The 19,448-nt window shown below is 39.0% G+C and overlaps 1 protein-coding gene and 1 long non-coding RNA gene across 8 annotated transcripts in view; both read right to left on the reverse strand.

Annotated features, from left to right (window-relative positions):
- The window catches only part of mef2d (myocyte enhancer factor 2d), a 67,649-nt gene extending 55,865 nt beyond the window's left edge, over nucleotides 1–11,784 (reverse strand). For all 7 annotated transcript variants that reach the window (XM_088306313.1, XM_088306310.1, XM_088306314.1 and 4 more), the window contains exon 1: nucleotides 11,625–11,784. The gene's annotated coding sequence lies outside the window, so the exon portion shown is untranslated. The remainder of the gene's footprint in view (nucleotides 1–11,624) is intronic.
- Nucleotides 11,785–12,836: 1,052 nt separating this feature from the next.
- Nucleotides 12,837–19,448, reverse strand: part of LOC148328827 (uncharacterized) — a 31,637-nt gene continuing 25,025 nt past the window's right edge. The window contains exons 3-5 of the long non-coding RNA XR_015845702.1: nucleotides 15,262–15,405; nucleotides 13,710–13,775; nucleotides 12,837–13,489 (exon numbers count right to left, since the gene is read on the reverse strand). This is a non-coding gene — a long non-coding RNA (uncharacterized LOC148328827). The remainder of the gene's footprint in view (nucleotides 13,490–13,709; nucleotides 13,776–15,261; nucleotides 15,406–19,448) is intronic.

Raw genomic sequence — 19,448 nt, forward strand, 5'->3', positions numbered from 1 at the left:
TTTTCCATTTCATATTTCATATTCATGAGCGCCGTGCCCAACAACACTGCGAGTGGTCGCGGCCAGTGTGAGAAGGCACTGACATCTTGTCACCATGGCGACAAGCATGAGCGACGCAGTCAGCATTCTGAGATTATGAACCTGCACGTGCACACAATGGTGGGGCGTAGGTCAGCACTCAAGATTAAGAGAAGAAATTAAAAATGCATTAAAATCGCCTTTGATCTCATATAGGACTTGTGTTTAAAAGGGAAGTCTCTTGCTGTCCTGTGAAAAAAAAAAACAAGCTCAGGGCTCAGAGAATGACCAATCACGGCTCAGCTAGTGAACGTCACTTGACCAAACTCAGAAAACCGGTTCACAGGACTGGCCTAAAAAATAAAAAATAAAAAAATGTTTAAAAAAAAATCTATATCGGTCGGAACTAGATAAAAACAATAAAACGTGTAATTGTCTCAATTAATATTTTTTTTCCCCGATACCAATGTCAGTATAAGAACTTAAATATCTACGACTACTCATCGATACCAAGTAACCGATACCACTCGGACTTTTGACACTTAAAAGGTCTATAAAACCAATAACAGATCATTTTAAAGAACGTCATTTTATTTTTGACAAAAGGCAGTTATGCTCAATGCAGAATTCAGGTCGAAAATAAAACAAACAAAAAAACCCACATTTAGGATTTTTTTTAATAAATCTAAAAAATAAATAAATAAATAAATAAATAAACTGACAATTCCCTGAGTTTTAGACTTTGTTCAAAATAAACTAACGTGAAACACAACACAGGTTCAACTGTTAAATGTTAAGCATGACACTATAAAGTTGGAAAATAGGGCGGGGTGAAAATTGGATACATTCAAGCACAAAAAAGTAGGCAACGGGTATTGCACTCTACAATAAACACGAGTAGTAATAAACATATAATGTCAGTAGCAGCATATTAAGCATTAAGCATTAATTAAACCTTATAAACAAACATGGCAAATACTTGCAGAAATTGCATCTTAATGTGCATATGACAAGAAAACCCTTCGGTCAGTCATGAAAACGGCCACAAGAGGGCCGCCCCTTGGTATCGGTGGCTGGTATCGCCCGCCATCGCGAAAACACGATACATTGAAATGAGGCCGGTATCGACCCTCACCTATCCCAAGCCTCAATTCATAGATGTCCTTCTTCACAGAGTTAAATGCTGAGCTCCCCTTTGCTAACAGAAACAGCAGTGCTAACTGCACTACTATTTAAGACGTTTTTTTTAGGCTTCACGTCTTTAACGACCGCCACCGTTGGCTTCGGGCCACTCCACAATGTTGTGTGCCTTGACTCTTTGCTGCATTTAATACTCCAATTTAATTTGACATCAATTGGAATATAGCGCTAATAGCGTGAACAAAAATGTGTTTCAATTAAGGCCTCCCGCGCTAACAGTCATCAACAAAAGGGAAACACGGTACATGTGGTCATCATTATAGCTCACTGCATCGCTAAAACAACAACAGCGCTGTAGATACCATCTTCTACAAACGAGGCCGTCTGCTTGCGCGCGGGCACAAACCGAAGATCGTCGTACGGCGGCGGCGTGCGAGCGAGACGCTAAAAGACACTTTGGCTTTGTATCCTCCTGGCGGAAGCGAGAGGACTGTGGAGTTGCAGCTGTAATGTGATAACCAGTTCAATAACATCAACAAGTGCCAGAATCCTCCAGAGAGTGTGTGCGTGTGCGTGTGCGTGTGCGTGTGTGTGTGCGTGGGCGGGTGGGTGTGCGTGTGCGTGTCTTCGCTTGTGTGCCTGTGTGTGTGGGCTGGAGAGGCCTGGGCGAGAGGTGAGGACGAGTCAGCCATTGAACAGCATCAAATAAAACGTTATCTAATGCCTGCCATGCTGACACTAAACAAGTACTCTCTCTCGCTCTCTCTCTCTAAAACTCTTCCGCTCTCCACATCGACTGCGAGCGAGCATCGCTTTGCTTTTTGCCTGCTTAAAAAAAAAAAAAAAACTTCCCCCGTTTGAGAAAATCTTCACATGTTGAGAGCAAATATTTAACCGTTGACGAGACCTTTTGATTGTTTGCGTTTACACTCTGTGAGTGTTAAAGCAGTGGTCGAGAATCTTTTTTTATGCCAGGGGCCAGTTCGTGGTACGAGTGATATTTGGAGAAGCGGCAACCAGGGCGGTGGGGTGATGCTCACCAATATGTTCAAATATTGACAACAGTATTAGTTAATATTAAACAAAACAAGCAAGTTGTTTGTTCCAAAACAATTCACTGATTTTACTTATCTTGAAGTTTCTTTTGATGAAAATGCAGGAAAGAAATTTTTCACATTATGTTGAGTTGCCCAACTTAACATTTTACATTAACATTAACATTTGTTGCTTTGAAATTTTTAATTCAACCAACTTTTTTTCTCAGTGCAGGTGAATTATATATGTTTTAATTCCAGGACAAACAAATCTTTATTTCTCTATTTGATCACCTCCACAACACCAAGAAAACCAAATTTTGTCACTGTCGCGCAGAAACCCAGTATGTCCAAATCTGGTCCATTTAATATATTTTTGGGTCATCTGTTATTTTTACACATTAACCAATTTAAAGTGTTGAAAATAAATTGAGATCAAATTTATTGACTCTCTTGGACACCTGCATGGTCTGATACATAAGACTCCGCCTCTTTGTGAGCGGGAGCCATGCAGCATGATGTCACGACTGACAGTCTGGATTTTTTATTTTTTTTATGCTATAATGAGAAAAACAATATAAGTTAAATATGAATAATCCTGTTTGATTAAAAATTGATATTTGTCAGCTCAATTACAGCAGCGATTGTGGCTCTTAGAGCTTTGAAAAAGAGTTTGGAGAATATGATGATGTAAGCACAAACATGCGTTTGCTTTTGTGAAATATCCAATTATTTTTTTTTTTTTAGCAAATTACATTAGCAACTGAAAATTTTGGGGTTGGTGCTGATGTTAGTGTATGATAGCAACGTAAATGATAGATGGTGTTCCACTCGTTTTGGCTGAGAGTCGGTCAGACTTGACGCTGGATGATGGATGGCTCGTCGTTGCGAACAACTCAACAGAAATGATGAAGGGAGAAGTCGAGATGAGGAGGATCAAGCGGCGCCCGCACGGCCCCCAAAACAGGAAGTAGCATGCACAGAAGAAAAATACAGAATCTCCAAAATGTCATGCGTCTGTTTTAGAAAGACGCCTTGGAATACACTCATCTCCCAGCCTCCGTGTTTTGTAATCAAAGAGCCTTTTGCTCCAAAGCGGAATACGAGCTTGCGAGTCGTCTTTGCCAGAAATGTTTTTTTTTTGGAGTCGCTGCCAACGCTTTATGACAGCAGCGCTCGGGAAGAAGACGGAACTGAAGACATGGAGGTTGCTCACTATGCCACCGGCAGTCTTGTTGAGTGCCGCTGACGCTAAATTCAGATTTGTTCTGGCTTTGCTCGTATATGCTTGCCTGAACCATTTTTTGGTTTGACCGCACGTTCCTTTGGTAACGCAGGCATCACATGACCTCCTTCTGGTTTCACCTTCTGTTGCTGGCTCAGCCGAGGAGACTCAACGCCAAAGCCCACATCCAAATTGATGCCCCCCCTGGTGTGTGTGTGTTTTTTTTCTCTTTTAATTTTTTTTTTTTAAAATTCATCCCCCCTAGCCAGTTTCACTGAACAACATTAAATTGAGTAGACATGTCTATCCGGAGTAGACACCCCAAAAAAAGTCTGAAGAATCCAAGTCTGAAAACAAACGGGAAGTCTACTATTTTGGATTGAAGTGGACAGTTTAGCATTTGGCTTTAAAAAAAAAAAATACAAAAACACTGTACTGTTTAAAAACTCACCCCCTGAAGCCAATTCCACATAGTAACAAAAATATTTTGTAGGCCTGTTTAGCATGAGTACACCCAAAATTCTTAAAGGGGAAGTCAACCCCAAATTTTTCTTTACAAAAATATGCTCAATGCAGCTCCATTAGTCTTAACGGCATTCTGATTTTTGTCACGTGCGTGGAATATGAGTTAAACAGTAAAATCCACCCATTTTTGTCCATTTCAGACAAGGCGGCAAATTTGTCACTTGCTGTCAACTAAGATTGACATCACAGTTGCTCAGGGCTCAGCTCCGGACCAATCACGGCTCAGCTATAGTAAACAGGTGAGTCGTGATTGGCCATTACCTGAGCAACTGATATCATTTTCAGTCGACAGAAAGTGACAAAAAGCCCCCCCCCCCCCCCAAAATGGCTAAAAACGGGTGGATTTTGCTGCTCATATAACTCATATTCCAAAAATGCAATATTAATGCGAATGCCGTGTTTGGATTAGTGGATGTTATGATTGTCGTTTGGATTGAGATTGACATAATTTGGAGCGCTCTGACATTCGCAGATGAGCCAAGTAAGGGTTTTGCACTTTTACAATCGATTGAACACGGGGAAGTTTGTGACTTTGACTCAACTGTCATTTCTAACATGAGAGCAAAATCCAAACTAAAACTCTCATTGTCACGTTTCTTCTTCTCCACTTCAATCTTCTGGCAAAAGCTTCCACAAGCGTAATTGAGAACTGAGCGCAAGCATCTTAATGCAATTTCAAATAAAAGGCGGCGTGGCAGAAGGTTGCCAGAAGCCGAACTAAACGGATTCAAATGGAATCTAAGTGGATTTTGACACCATGACCCAGTCAAGGTCAAGCCGGCCTTCCGACTTTTTTTTTTTTGGGTGGCGCAGCAACTCCGAGCAGCCCCATTTCATAATCCCGCAAATTGTGCTCTAAATTGCCTTTAGCCCACATGAAACGCCGCAGCTTGTGGATCCAAGCAGGACCACCGGCCTCGGATCGGCTCGCCTGTGTTTGTCGAGAGAAATAAAAGCGTCAGCAGGCACAGATTCCCGGATATTAAATGTAATGAGTCGGCCAGATTCCGTCAGATTCCGTAATCCCCGATGAAAACAAATGTAGACTTCATTCGGTGTTTTTCATTTGCTCATCTGCTTGTACTCAGAACAGCCAAAGCCAGGTCGGTCACTTCCATCCTGGCTCGGAAGCGCGGTATTTAGAGCAATTCCGTCTGAGGCGGAGCGGATAAATTTAGCGCTTTGTACTGATTATTTTTAGCCAAAAATCGACAACTGAGCAGGGATTACCGTTTTTTGTCCCCCTTCTTTTTAATTTCCATGAATGTTTATGCAACATGGTGCGGACGGACGACAGCCAAGTGCATGAAGAGATCAGGAATGACTCCACAATGAGATCATCCCAGTGTAAACGATCCGGGGGAGTCCAGCACCGCTGACCTTTCGGACAGGAGTGGAGGCCAGATGGCAGCCCACTGAAGTGTGCTCTTCGCCAGATCCACAGTCCCAAAATTGAGGAAATTTAAGCTTGGATGCAGCGTGACAGTCAGACACCCGAAATGAAGGTTCAACCATCTAGCAAGCAGTCCAATCCATTCTGATATTTTTTTTTTTCCACTCAGGGTTCAGTTTTTGTAGCCGTTGGAAAGACTATCTAGTCTGTCCTGGAAATGGCCAACATAGCCCAAAAATATCCCCCTCAAACAAAAAGAAAGACTTTAGTGTCTTTCCAGCATGGCTACTTGAGATTTTTTTTTTGTGGGTCTACTGTTGATGGACATGCCAACCGAATTTCACGTTGCTGAATCAAACTGGCTTTGAGGGCCAAAATAAGATTATAGCCAACGACCAAGAGTCATCAAACTTTTCCACCCACACAAAATAATAAAAACAAAATATTTTTTTGCGGTTTACTGCCAAACATCTGTCTGGTCCAATTTGGTAGAATTCTGACAAAATCGCGAAAACTTTGCGAGAAAATGCCTACAAGGTTTCATGAGACTTTTTTGTGGGTCAAATGACGATAGACATACTTACTAAATTTCATCTTGCTAAATTGCTAAGCTTAAGTTTTTGGGGGGCTGAACGCTAAAGTGGCTTCTTTTCAACGACAACTTTCGAGACTATTTTGTGGGCCTACTCATAATAGACCCGCCAAATTCAACCCTGTGAAGTGAAGCGACACATTCCACCAGTGACAAAAACTGCGGAGCTTAGTGCAAAGTACACGTTTACATACAAGTAAAAACTATAGATGGACTGTACGAGCAATAATGATGGACATGTGCGCCTGTGTTTTTAAAACAAAAGCATAAAGCTCTCTAATCTCGTTGCACACTTGAGTACAATGACAAAAAAGGGATTTCTAATTCTAATTCTAATTCTAATAAACAAAAATCAATTCATCTCCGTGACATTTGTTTGAGAACATTTATTCCTCTGGAGTGTGTTGCGGCCAAACCAACTCTAATTGCATCACATTGCAGCACTCAAAAAAAAAAAAGAAATGCCATCAAAATTATTTTTAATGATCTCAAATAATTGAACATATAAAAATAGGGAAGATGAGAACAATACCACAGGCTGTCTGACAATTCCCTGAATGAGCATTGATTAAATAAACGTATTAATACTCTCGGGGGACAAAAAAAAAAATACACCATCCTCAGATAACTTTAGAATTGCTATAAATGTTTTGTACGTACAGAATGCAGCTGGCTCATTCAAATAATCTAAAGGGGCAAAAGTATTGGGACACTCCAAATGAAGCCTTCATAAATCCCCCCACCCTGTTTGTGTATCTTCATAGTCTTGTGCACTGCCAGGGATCCCACAAATCATCAACACGGAGTGCATCTACGAATGAAATCTGGTTATTTTCATCTGGATTTTTGCTCAAATATGTTTTGATGTACTCCCACGAAATCCTGCTAATTCCCATTAATTCCTGTTAATACCCCATTGAAATAATTCCAAATTTGGAAAAAATGACTGAAATGCCAAATAATATGTGATATATTGTATATTTGATTCTAATGTTTGTTTTAATATTTCTGTGTATTATTGCAGAATTTGATATGCTTGCATTATTCTTTTCATAACACTTCTCTGAATACTTTAGTATTTTTTTTCAAATATTTATGTACATGTTTCTATAATCAGTATTGAGTAATATTTTTGTATTTTGGTCTAATATTTATTTTTGCTTTATTACATTATAAATAGATGATCTTATACTTTGTTGAATTAAACTGAATCTAATTTATATTGTTTTGCAATGTTGGCATAATTAACTTAAACCAATATAATTTTTTATAGTATTGGGATATTTTGTATATCGGTGGTCCCACATTTGTGTGAGTCATGCATTTTTAGGTCATATTTTTACTATTGTTGTTTTTTTGACTGTTATGTAAATAAAAAAAAACTGTGTGTCATATTTGTGTATTTTTGTTTCAGGATTGTGTTTTTTCCATCAAATCTTTGTATTTTTTAAAAATATGAATTTCTATGAATATGAATCGTGTCTTAATATTTAATTAATTTGGAAGTACTCTTGCATTTTTGTGTGATATCTGTGGGTTTTTTTGTTTTACACGTAATATATTTTATTCTAATTATCATATTCATTGCTAATATTTGTCGTAAAATGTATTTGTTATAATTCGGCATTTTTCATCTAATACGTTTGCTTTATTTGTCTAATATTCATGCATTTTTGTGGAATATCTGTGCATATTTTGTGGCATGGCATGGGAGTCCTTCCAGTCCTATTGCACAAGCGTGGAAACAGATGAAATTTGGGGAAAGGAGCGTGGGCGTGTTGACAACACGTGTTCACCTGGCAGGACGTTCCTCCACCATGAGAGAAATAAGAGGTAAGCAGCCAAAGCAGCGGGACAGCAACCTGACAGGTTTCTACAAAAACAGCACATTAGCATCGCTGCATATGAGCTGAAGCGTTTTTCGTTCATCGAAGCCTAACTTTGCGCTGATCATTCACCAAGAAATTAAAATTAACTACGATCCGATTGATTTTGTGGAGGCAGATGCCCATTTTGATATCTGGAAGAACAAAATTCCGATAAAAAAAATATATGGGCCGATTAAGAAAACAAACAAAAACATTGAAAAAAAATATTTAACACCCTCAATATTTCTGCACTTTTTCGTGCAATATGGAAATAATTGTATTGCAGTTTGGACTTCTCCAGAGAGTCGAATTCGGACCTGGCTGGAACGTGTCATAGCATTCTCAGCAAATAAAACAAACAAAACAAATTTCACATCTGTGATTTTGTCTTGTCACTGCTCCGCTGCAGGAGAAGAAAACATTGCAAAAGGGAGAGGAAGGTTCACGTGCGGAAAAACGAGCGGTCGGTGCGACGCGGCACGGTGGCGCACAACGGCGCTCTGTGTCACGTCTGGAGTGCAAGCCGGCTAAGCGACGTCGTGGACGTTCGGCAGGAAGTGAGAGAAAAAAAGAGAGTGATTGAACTTCCTTAAATGAGCGGCGCAGACTAGGAGAGAGTTGGTTTCCTGATGTTTAGAAAGTATTGCCGTTTGAGGTTTATAATACATAAGCATATACTCACAAGTATCCTATTTCCCTTTTAAATATTGTGTATTCATTCAATTAACAAAATTGTTCAACAATTATTTTTAAGTCCGCAAGCTTGAAGCTAACATGTAATGCCATAGTCAGGCAAACAGAAATTAGCATAAACTTTCAAACAACTGTCACTTTAACATACACAGACACAAACAGAGCATGCAAAACAACCGTACTCACAGGGGTATATTCTCTGCTTTGTCTGAACAACTATGACTAGAGTTTTGTTGGGGACCTTCTCTGCCTCTTCTTGCTCTGACAGTAATCCGGCTGCTTCTCTTCCAGTGCATAATAAATATAAATATTTTTAATTTTTTTTCTTTTTTTTTTTTAAACCTAATATTTTGTCTTATTTCATTATTCAAAGATTTTAATGCAATAAATGATGGATTCCGCAACTCCCAAAAAAACGATTGGACTTCCAGGAGGACCCTGCTGTCTTTTGACTGCAACCGGCACGCGGTCACGACACGGATGGAAGTTTATGGACGGTGTTGCGTTCTCGGGAACACAAAAGCACATTAGTGGCACAAAGCTCATAAGGTATCTGCCGCTTAAGCCCCCTTTCGCCCACAGTCTTTGCAACTGTGTGAGGATTGCATATTTTGAATGGGATGCCAACAGGAACGTGTTGGACTCTCTTCATATACATATATATACATATACATATATATATATATATATATATACATATATATACATATATATATATATATATATATATATATATATATATATATACACACACATACATACACTTTTTCTGTTCAACTCTCTACTTAACACCCACCCACTCGTTCTCCTCGGCTCCTTGTTCACGCAACAGTCATCACTTGCGCATCCTTTTTCCGCCTTTCTCACCGTTCTTCTTCAGCGCATGCTAACTCCACATACATACATCACAGCCGTCAGTCACACACAAGCTGTCACAATACACCCAACACACCACATGTTTTTCAAAATGGATTGTAAATCCCACCTACCTTTTTGCGAACCCTTTATCATAAGCAAAACCATTAAGAAAACAGAGATCTTCGAAGTGCTTATGGTAAAGAACACTCGACGACACTGGCTTGAAATTCTCTCTCTTTTACGGAACGAAATTGGTCCATTTATGTGCCCTATTGTTTTTGGTTTTGGCCACTCAAACAGATGCTTCCCAATATCCGAACAATGCATCGTCACACAGCGCCGAGGCATTTTGCCGAAAAACGCAAAAACCATGGCAGTCGGGCAGTTCAACATACAATATTCAATGCAGTACAATGGCGACTGGTGAATTAACGATCTGCGAATGACTTAATTCCGAAGCATACCTGAAATTTTCACACAAAAGCCTTTTTGTTGTTAGGACGTAGCTATGGGTCTAACAAAGAATCTACGATGTTTGTGTTAAAAAAAAATGGTGAGTTTGCTAAAAATAGAATTATTACTTAAAATACGGTTGGTTTACTTCACACTTGGTCTTTAAAAAGCCGCGATATAGTGAGTGTGCAAATGATAAACCACGACACAGCAGGGTAACGCTACATGCTGTAACAATAAATCACAGACAATGAGAAAGTGAGGACTAGTGTCGGCGGCATCCACGGGAAAAATAGTCAACGGGTCTAAGGAGGAAATGAGAAGTTTGATGACACTCTCCTTCCGCGAGAAAGGCAATTACATGGCGTAATGAGAGCGCAATGAACGGAAATGGGCTCGGCGCAAACGACGCTGCGTCGCATTATTCCAGCGGATAGCGACACAAAGCGTCTTCCCGCGGCCTAACTGTGATTTACTTCCATGCGCGTTGTAAATCTGCTGTTAAACGCGCTGGGTAAATGGACGCCGTCGTAAAGACATCAACATGCGCCAAGGAATGAATCAGTTTCCTGTCCTACTGTAAATAATAACACTACAACCTCTCACAATCGGCAACGTGATGAACTAACTCACAGAGAGAATCCTGAGAAATAATCCTGTCCAGGGTAAAACTGACACCTTCAGACAATCTCCTTTTACTGTCCCTTCTTGGAAAATAAACTATTGTCACAATTTGGCATTAAGGTCTATTCCAGAGGATAAATGCCAGGATGCACCTGGCATTTCATCAATCAATCTCTTCATTAACTGTCACTTCCCAGATACAATGACAGATAGAGCGTAGGTTCCTAGGTAGAATTGTCAAACCTATCCACCCTTCTTTACATACCCATTCGAGGGTAAAACACTCAATTTTACAATCTTTATCAACACTCCAGACCAGGGTTTGACTTTGACCATCGCCAAACCTTCATTCACTGTCCGCGACAGGGTAAAACTGTTATCATTGGGGGTGATTGGGGCAGCATGGCTCATCGGTAGAGTGGTTGTTTCCCAAACTAGAGGTTGCGGGATCAATTCCTCGCCATTGTGAACATGCCAAAGTATCCTTGAGCAAGATACTGACCCCCCCGCCCCCCAGTTGCTCCTGATGGGATCTCATCAGCAGGTAGATGTGACAGCAGTGTAAAGCGCTTCGGGGGCTTTAATAGGTGGAAAGGCATTATACAAGTGAAAGACCATTTACCAGACCATCATCACAGAACGTCTATTAACTAAACCTCCAATTTACCGTCTGCTCCAGAGCAAAACTTTAACCAAATGTCTGCTAAGGTGTAAAACGCTAACTGTCACAGAGCCCCAAATATGTGCAAGTGCACTTTAGTTAAATAAGTGAAACACATCAACACAAAAAAGCCTGGTTAAAGATCATGTGGAATGCAAAAAAAAAAAATCCAAAGAAAGTCGAATCATAGTTACTCCTTTGATGCTGGCAAACTTGCAGTGTGCAAGGTTCATGCATATATTTCATAAAATAATACCACTTAGTGCATCAAAGCCAGCTGCTTGAGGCAGATGTGCGCCTCCCCCAAGCAAACATCACTTTTTATTATAATGTAAATGACACTTAAATGCATGGAGTCAGACACGACCGTGTTTTTCTTACCACGTTGAAACAAGAGTGACGTGAACTAAAACTAAAACAACAACAAAACTACCTTCCTCCTCCAGCTCTCCACGCACATTCCTAAGCACGGACGCACACACACGCTCACCGCGAAAAAGATGACTCGAACCCGGCCAGAAGCAGCAGTCAGTCACCTACCGGGCCAAAAGAGCATCCGCATCTGCCGGAGGGGGCGAGCGTGGTCTGGCTGCGTCCAACGCCGGCTCAAAGCGTCCCAAATCGCGGCCGCCGACTGTGCTTCGTCCCGCCGAGCGAGTCCCGGTGCGAATGATCAAATTGTCTCCGACTTAACGTGCGTGTAACTATTTCGCCTCGCAGCAAATGGAGCCAAGGCTCATCTTGAGGTGGGCGTTGTCGTACTGTGATTGACAGTGGGCGCTAACCAATGGGAGCGTGACTTCTGCGTCGCAAGAGCCAATCGGGTGGCGGTGGCGTGGTGAGAACGCGTGGAGGGGGGAGTAGGCGGGGCTTTTAGACCTCTCGTTGGCTTGTATCCCTCCGCTTACCTCGAGAGTCTCAAGCTGTCCCATTTCATTTCACTGGTTAAACTAACTCACTCACGAGAAATGTCAGTTTAAATTACCACGGAGGGTTCTAAAAAACGCCGTCAGTTGTCGACTAGCTAGCGTACTGTGAGCGGCCTTAACGTCGACCCACATCGTGAATATTTGACTGTAGCAATAGCAAACCAATTCCTGTCCGTGATTTATTGCCACTTTCTGCATTACCACCATGCTCATAAGTAGATAAAATGATTAAGATATGCAATAATGTGGCCAAAAAGCGACAAATTTAACCTTATGCCGGGTTGTACACGTGACTTTCAAATAAAATGAGCATTCCCAGCGACAAGCTCGCACTACTTTGTGAGATCGACGCGGATGAACACTGTGTTTACGGTTAGGAAGGCGGGGACATATGACGTCACGGCGGAGGGAGGGTTATGGAGGGGTTGGTGGCGTGCGGTCTGACAGTTCAGCACGTGCACGCATCGAGCAATAATAATGACTTATGATGTATAATACATTATGTTATAGTAAGATTTATGAACGAACATTCATTGCATTTTGGGCAGGAAGCAAATATGTCCGTTGTGACGACATCGTACTTTTAATTTTCGGTCGTGATGACGTCATCAGCAATTGGGTTAATATTCATTAATATGAATTGTATTGCAAATCTGAAACCCATTAATACTAGAATAATTGAAATATGTACATGTCATTTAAAAAAGATGTGATCCTGTTTACAATCCAGACCAACCCTCAAAAGGTGAAAATACTTTTCTCATAGTTTTTGTCATCCCTCAGGGTTTAAACACATTTAAACGTATTTAACACACACTTAAACTTGTCAAAACACACATTTTTAAGTTTGTTAACACCCTTTCTCACTCTCCCATAGTCAGATAATTAGACAGAGACATCACTTTGAGGGGATGAAAAGGAAGGGACTCACTCACACACCTCTCCAAATAAGACTCAACGTGTGCCTCCTCCAGTTTGCCAATTAATCAAACAACATACTTAAAGAACAAACTGTGCAAACAAACCATATAATGAAAATCTAATAGGATAACTCAAATTTATCACTTGGAACGCCTTAGATGGGCAAACGGAAATTAGCATCAAACTAACGGTAATTTAATTATAAACCTTAAAGCAGCTGCAACTTCAACACACATGGAGCAGCAACACATACAAACAATAAAATGAGGGCTTATAGCGCCACCGGTTGATTTGGCATGCTCATTGCCCATGTGGAAATGATTGTTTTAATGCACATGCACAGAAAGTGTAAGAGTTTTGTAGTTGTGTTGTCACCAAAAAGGTCGAAAGGAGGATTACACACTGTGTGTTTTGTGCTTTACATAAGAAGATTACGCCATGGATTTCCATTGCTGCAGTCAGCTGGACGCTCATTCCTGCAGCTGTGAACGAACGCCGGTCAGCGCCGGGTCATGGAGATGCCACCACCAGGAATGACAACAAACCGTGGAAACGCTGTTGTGACGTATGGGACAAATCAGCAATGAGCCCATCAAATAAAATCTGCCTTTAGAAAGACACAGTGTGAATAAAAAGTTTACACACCCTTGTTCAAAGCTGTGAGGTTTTTGTGATATGAAAAAAAAAAAACTTGAAAAATCATTTCAAAACTTTTCCCACTGTTAATGCGTACATGTACTCATTAATTCAAACTTAATAAAAAATTATGACTTACCCCATATATAGTTCATGTTCTAGTAAGCATTTTCTTTTTCTTACTTGCCGAAGCTGGAGGTTTTCCCTTAAAAAAAAAAAAAAAAGACTGCGAATTGGAACACACATCCCAATAATGGTGAAAAATGTTTCTTTAAAAATATTTTTTACATGACAAAAAACATAAAAAATATTAATAACCACTCTCTGATGACTATATTATATTTTGTTTACATGTTTATGTTTTTAACACGATGTACAGTACATTGCACAGGTGCAGGCTGTGATTTCTTTTTTTTTTTGTATTTTTTTTTTTAATTGTGACAAGTAAGATTTGTGCTGCTAACATAATTATCTAGCAGATTATGTAAAACTCCTGTGAAAATTATCCAAACTACAACATCGATTCAATCAATCAACTTTCTCCCTGAAATGTACAACCTACTCTAATTATAAATCCACTTTACTCTCTTTAGTTGTCTTATTAGAAGTGGAGCGGGTCTTCTTCACAACTGTATGTAGTCTGGCGCCCCCTGTCGTAATATCTGTCTCACTGGATGTCATATACGATGTACTTCTTTTGTTTAGGATGACGATCGAAGCATAAATACATCATTGGTCAGAAATGATGGATGTTTGTTTGATTTTAACATGGGTTGGTGTTGGGTAAGCTCACCCTTTTTTTTTTTACTATTGTACGTGTACTAGTGAATCCTGATTTATTATAGGAGTTCTGAACACAAACTCCCAAAAGTCATTCAGCAGCATCCCCTGGACAGTTATATACAATGAGTTCCCCAAAATTCTTTGCAATAATATGTTCTATGCCCTTCATAAGTCTAAACTTGGCATTCTGATTAATATTATGTTATGGAATATGAGTTTAGCAGCAAAACACTGTTTTTAGCCATCTCAGGGAGAGGCCACTTTTGTCGACTCTAAATGACATTACAGTTGCTCAGGGCTCAAGATTGCGACCAATCATGGCTCACCTGTTGACTGAAGCCGAACCGTGATTGGTCGTTATCTGAGCCGTGAACAACCAATGTCGTTTTCAGTCGCCAAAAGTGAAAAAATGGTTGCCCCCTATTACGGCTAAAAAAAATATTGTTTTGTCATTCCAATGTTATTACTATGGTATTACTAGTGTGTTATTATAGTATCACAATGATATTTCGATGTTATTACAATATCAACACTGTATATTAGGCGTAGAAACTGTTGTAAATATAACATGGGAGTAACTCATAGTGGCAACCACTCACTAAAATGGACTATGCCTAAAGTCAAACAGCAACAATAATAACATTAAATAAACATTATTTTTATTACAAATAAACTGGTTTATGCAGAAATTTATCTGTCCCTAAGGAATAACATAAGCGCCGCTTTTTCACATTTTACTTTCACTCTACAAGACTGACTTTTTTTCCTTTCCTATTTCCCCTCAACGATAACGAGTAATTAGCCACACTTTAATACTAATAGTATGATAGCCAGCAGGTGAGCAATTAGCTTTATTTTATTTACCTCTCTATCGTGTGTGTGTGTGTGTGTGTGCGTGTGTGTGTGACCCGCAGCTTGTCTTGCGCTCTGCCTCCACCGCATCCATGTGGTTGCCTAGCAATGCAGACGGTCTCCATGGCAATGGCGCCAACAAACGCCCCCTCTCCTCTCCTCTCTTGCTTGTGCCCATCAATTAGAGACTAAAGTGTGACCTGTCAAAATAAGCCACATCACACAGTAAAGTAAAAAAATGTAACAAAAGGGATGACGAAAGGTTTGTTTGGAGGATGGGAGGGAGCGGTGAGTCCAAGTGACATTTGAAGCAGATTTACAAGTTCCTGAAACAAACAGAGTGGCGTATTTGTCATGAAATTAGCAGCCACACAGGTTATTTTCAGACATTGGTGGTTTTCCTTTAAATTCAAGATTTACGATTTATTCGCCATCGTCAGACCAAGGGGCAGCATTTTCAAATCCGTGGAAAATTATCCATTTATATAACATTCGTGGGAGTTGTTTCTTAGGGGTTTCAAAATCAATTTTGAAATAATATAAAAACATTTAAACGCAGATGATATTTTGACAGAGAACAAGAGCAATAGATAAAAAAATAGTAGGTTTAGTTGTCTTGTTTTCATTCATCTCTCAAATTTACAATTTGAACCAAAATAGATTGCTGCCATCTATTGGTCGACAGTGTCATCACAATCAAAATAAACTTGAGGCAGGTCAAAATAAAACTATAAATTGTTAAAAAAAAAAAAATAACAGGGAAATGACAGGACAGTGAACCCGTAATCCACGATGAAGCGGGGTTTAACTGCACTACAGTGAGAGTGTATGTGTGTGTGTGCGAGCATGTGTGAGAGACTTTCATCTTAATTATACTTTAAACAGGATTATATTTTTACATTCCCTTTCACTATATATCAATAATGACAATTGTCTAAAGCGCTATATAAATAAAGATACATTTTATTGTAGTGTAAAGTTTCTTTATTAAAACATCTAATAAAAAAAGATGTGTTTATTTAGGGGGGCTGATTCTGATAAATGGCCTTTTCATTAAATTAACTGGGGGGGCTTGCTTTGAGATACGAGTGGTGTGAGTTATAATTTGATGGAAAATAATATTTTAGGTTGATAGTACATCAACTATAAGAACTTTTCAAGTTGAATTTGTAATATTAAAAGTCGACCGCCAGAGAGAGACAAACGACTACCAATAAAAAGACCCTGTAGTGTCACTAACTGTCCTACAGATGGCGCTCCTTAACCTGCCATTGTAAGAGGGCTTCTCTTCATCGCTGCGCAAAGCCTTAGTCACTATTTAATCTGAACCAGACAGATCGTTCTATTAAAAAACAAAACATATGTAATCATCCACGAGTCGACTTGGTCATTGGTGACGTCATCTTAAAGACTAACACATTTTATCCAGAATACGTTTAACGGCTTTCCCCGTGTTTGGCTTAACAATTCATGTTCATGTTCATTTATGCGGTGATATATGTGAATACACACGCTGGACAATTCATTAAAAAACATTTAATAAAGACAATAATTATTGGAAATAAACAATTTAACTCTTAAAATACTACTTTAATAATACTCTATATGACTATTTTATATGTATAGTATTTTGTCAGTTTATTTAGCGCCAAAGGACTGTCAGAATATTAGAAACAGGGCTCTCGAGTAGGGGAAGAATTGACTGTTAATTAATTAATGCATTATATGGTGATCATTTTGATGATGATGATGATGATGATGTTTAATCTTCATCCTGTTATTACATGACCAAAAGTCCATTAATGCAATGTGAGACGTTTCTTTTCCTCCGCCAGTGCCTCTTTTTCTCCACCTGTTCTTCCTCCTTCTCCTTCTATTCTTTCTTGCTTTCTTTTTTCCCCCATTCTTGGAATTCACCCCTTTAAAAAAGGAGGAAAAAACGTCTCACTTTTAATTTATGTGCATATTAATTGCTCCCATTGTAAGTTGCATCGTGGGATACTGCATGCAAATGTGTGAGTGTGTGTGTGTGTGTATGTATGTGTGTGTTCGTGCGCGCGCGCAGTGGGTGTGTTCATTCAAATCAAATATGTCACGAGTGAATTTTTCCCATCGTGAGGCGATATTGCAAGCGTGCAAGCTGTTTGTATTATTTGTTTTTCAAAGGCATGTTTTTGTTCTTTTAAAAACGACAAATCAATTATATCAAGCAATACACCTAAAAATTGTCAAATCACCTGTCTAATATTTTTTCATAAAGATCCTAACCGTAGACATTAAAAAGAAAACATTTCTTATTTTAGTTGTTTATAATACAAATTAACCCAAAATAAAGAAAATCCAAGACACCACAACTCGTTTTAAAAAAAGAAAAAAAAACTCACTGATCCTCTTAAATATAAAAATGAAACGTGGAATACGTTGGCGGGAAATGTATATATATATATATATTTTAAGCCTGAATGACAAATTGTTCTCTGCGAAATTTGAAAGTTAATCCTGAAATTATCTGCACATTCCCCTTGTACATTACATGTCTCAACTATAAATTGATTTCCCATGTTAATTCTGACCTCATTTGGAGCTAAAAAAAAAATAGAAGTGCTGCTTGATAAAAACATTTTATTTTTCTCTAAATCTTGTGATCGTGCATGACCCATTTTGGATGCAAATAAGCATGCGACATTTCCGGCTTGACTCATTAATGACTAATTAAATCATCGCCACTTCCTGCTCTTCGTCACGTGATCTTCGCACCTGAGCCCGCGTGCGTCGGGGAAAATGCAAATGAGATGTGAATAAATGGGAAGGAAAAAAAGTCCAAGGATATTTAATTATGAATCAAAAGAAATTAACAAGCTTTAAAAAATAAAGTCTTAGTGCAAAATGCAAATAGAAAATTAAATTGTGGTCACATGTACATTTATTAATCTTATAGTATTTTAATTTGTGATGTTAATGTTTAAGTTGTATGGGTATTATTGACTCAATCAAAATATTAGAGACAGCTCTCCGTGCATGCTTTACTGTATTAATAAAGCAAAAATATCCTAAATTAAGAATGTAAAAACTACATTTGATAATTTTAATGAAATATATTTTTACATTGTTTCTTTATTCTGACGTGAGACTTGTGTACCTAATGAAATGGCCGGTGTGTGTTATTTTATTTTATTTTGGCGATGCATCGGTCCAAAATACAAATTCAGGGGGACATCATGAACATTTTTAAAATACATATTGGCACCCACATGTGCTTTTCTTGGGAGGGAGAGCAACATTTAATTTCTGAATGGAAGAAATGTTTAAACCTGCATTGAAATTTCTCAAAAGCGTATGCGCACCGAAATTAACATTCACTATAATTGATTTGACACGAAGAAGCTTGAAGGCCATAAAAACCTCTAAAGCTTTGCTAAATTTGTTTTGTACAATTATTGCCTGCTGAAATCAAAATGAAACACGTCAGTCTTTTCAGTCATATTGAAAACAAAATCATCTTTAATTAAAACCAAAAGTATAAATAATTTATCTATCATCCTTTTCATCTGATCTGCCTCTTTCAAAATGAAAACAACAACAACAACAACAACAACAAGTATATATTTTTTTTTCCAACAAATTAATGAATTGAAATACATGTAATGAACATTTTAGTGACTTAAAAGGACACATTTAGATGAAAACGTTTCTTAAAGGCCATCATCAATATCACACAGCAGATTTGAGCTCTTAAAAGAAGGAGGGAAGGTGTGTGTGTGTGGGGGGGGGATGCTGATCATTTCCCTCCAGCGACCAAGCACGACATGTTTTTCTCCCTCATTAGCATATATGCAAATGACTTTCTAATTGCGGCTGTAATCACTGTGTGGCGTGAGACATTTTTCACGCCGCCATGTTGGCTTTTCGTGTCGTCTTCCTAAAAAAAGATCCGTTTTGATTTATTTTCATATTTTTCGATTATTATGATCATTTGTTTTTTTTTTTTGCCTCTGCACGCATGTGGTCGTCGTCCATCTGTCAATTTGTTTTTTGGCGCGTTTGGATACCAGCGTGGATCATTCAAGAAGGTGAGACAAAAAAAAGGCGGGGGGGGGGGGGTCTGGGGGGTTCGCGGAGTGGGCATACACACTTTTTTGGGGTGGCAGTGGGAGGGGTTGTTGTGGGCACAATCTGCTAAAATAAATGCTTTCAATTACGTTTTAAATGTGAGCCAGTCACTGCTTCCTGCTTAATCATCCAT

This window comes from Idiotropiscis lumnitzeri, chromosome 10, assembly GCF_059441095.1.
Source record: "Idiotropiscis lumnitzeri isolate Australia: NSW breed Sydney's pygmy pipehorse chromosome 10, RoL_Ilum_1.0, whole genome shotgun sequence".
In the NCBI taxonomy this organism is placed as follows: Eukaryota; Metazoa; Chordata; class Actinopteri; order Syngnathiformes; family Syngnathidae; genus Idiotropiscis; species Idiotropiscis lumnitzeri.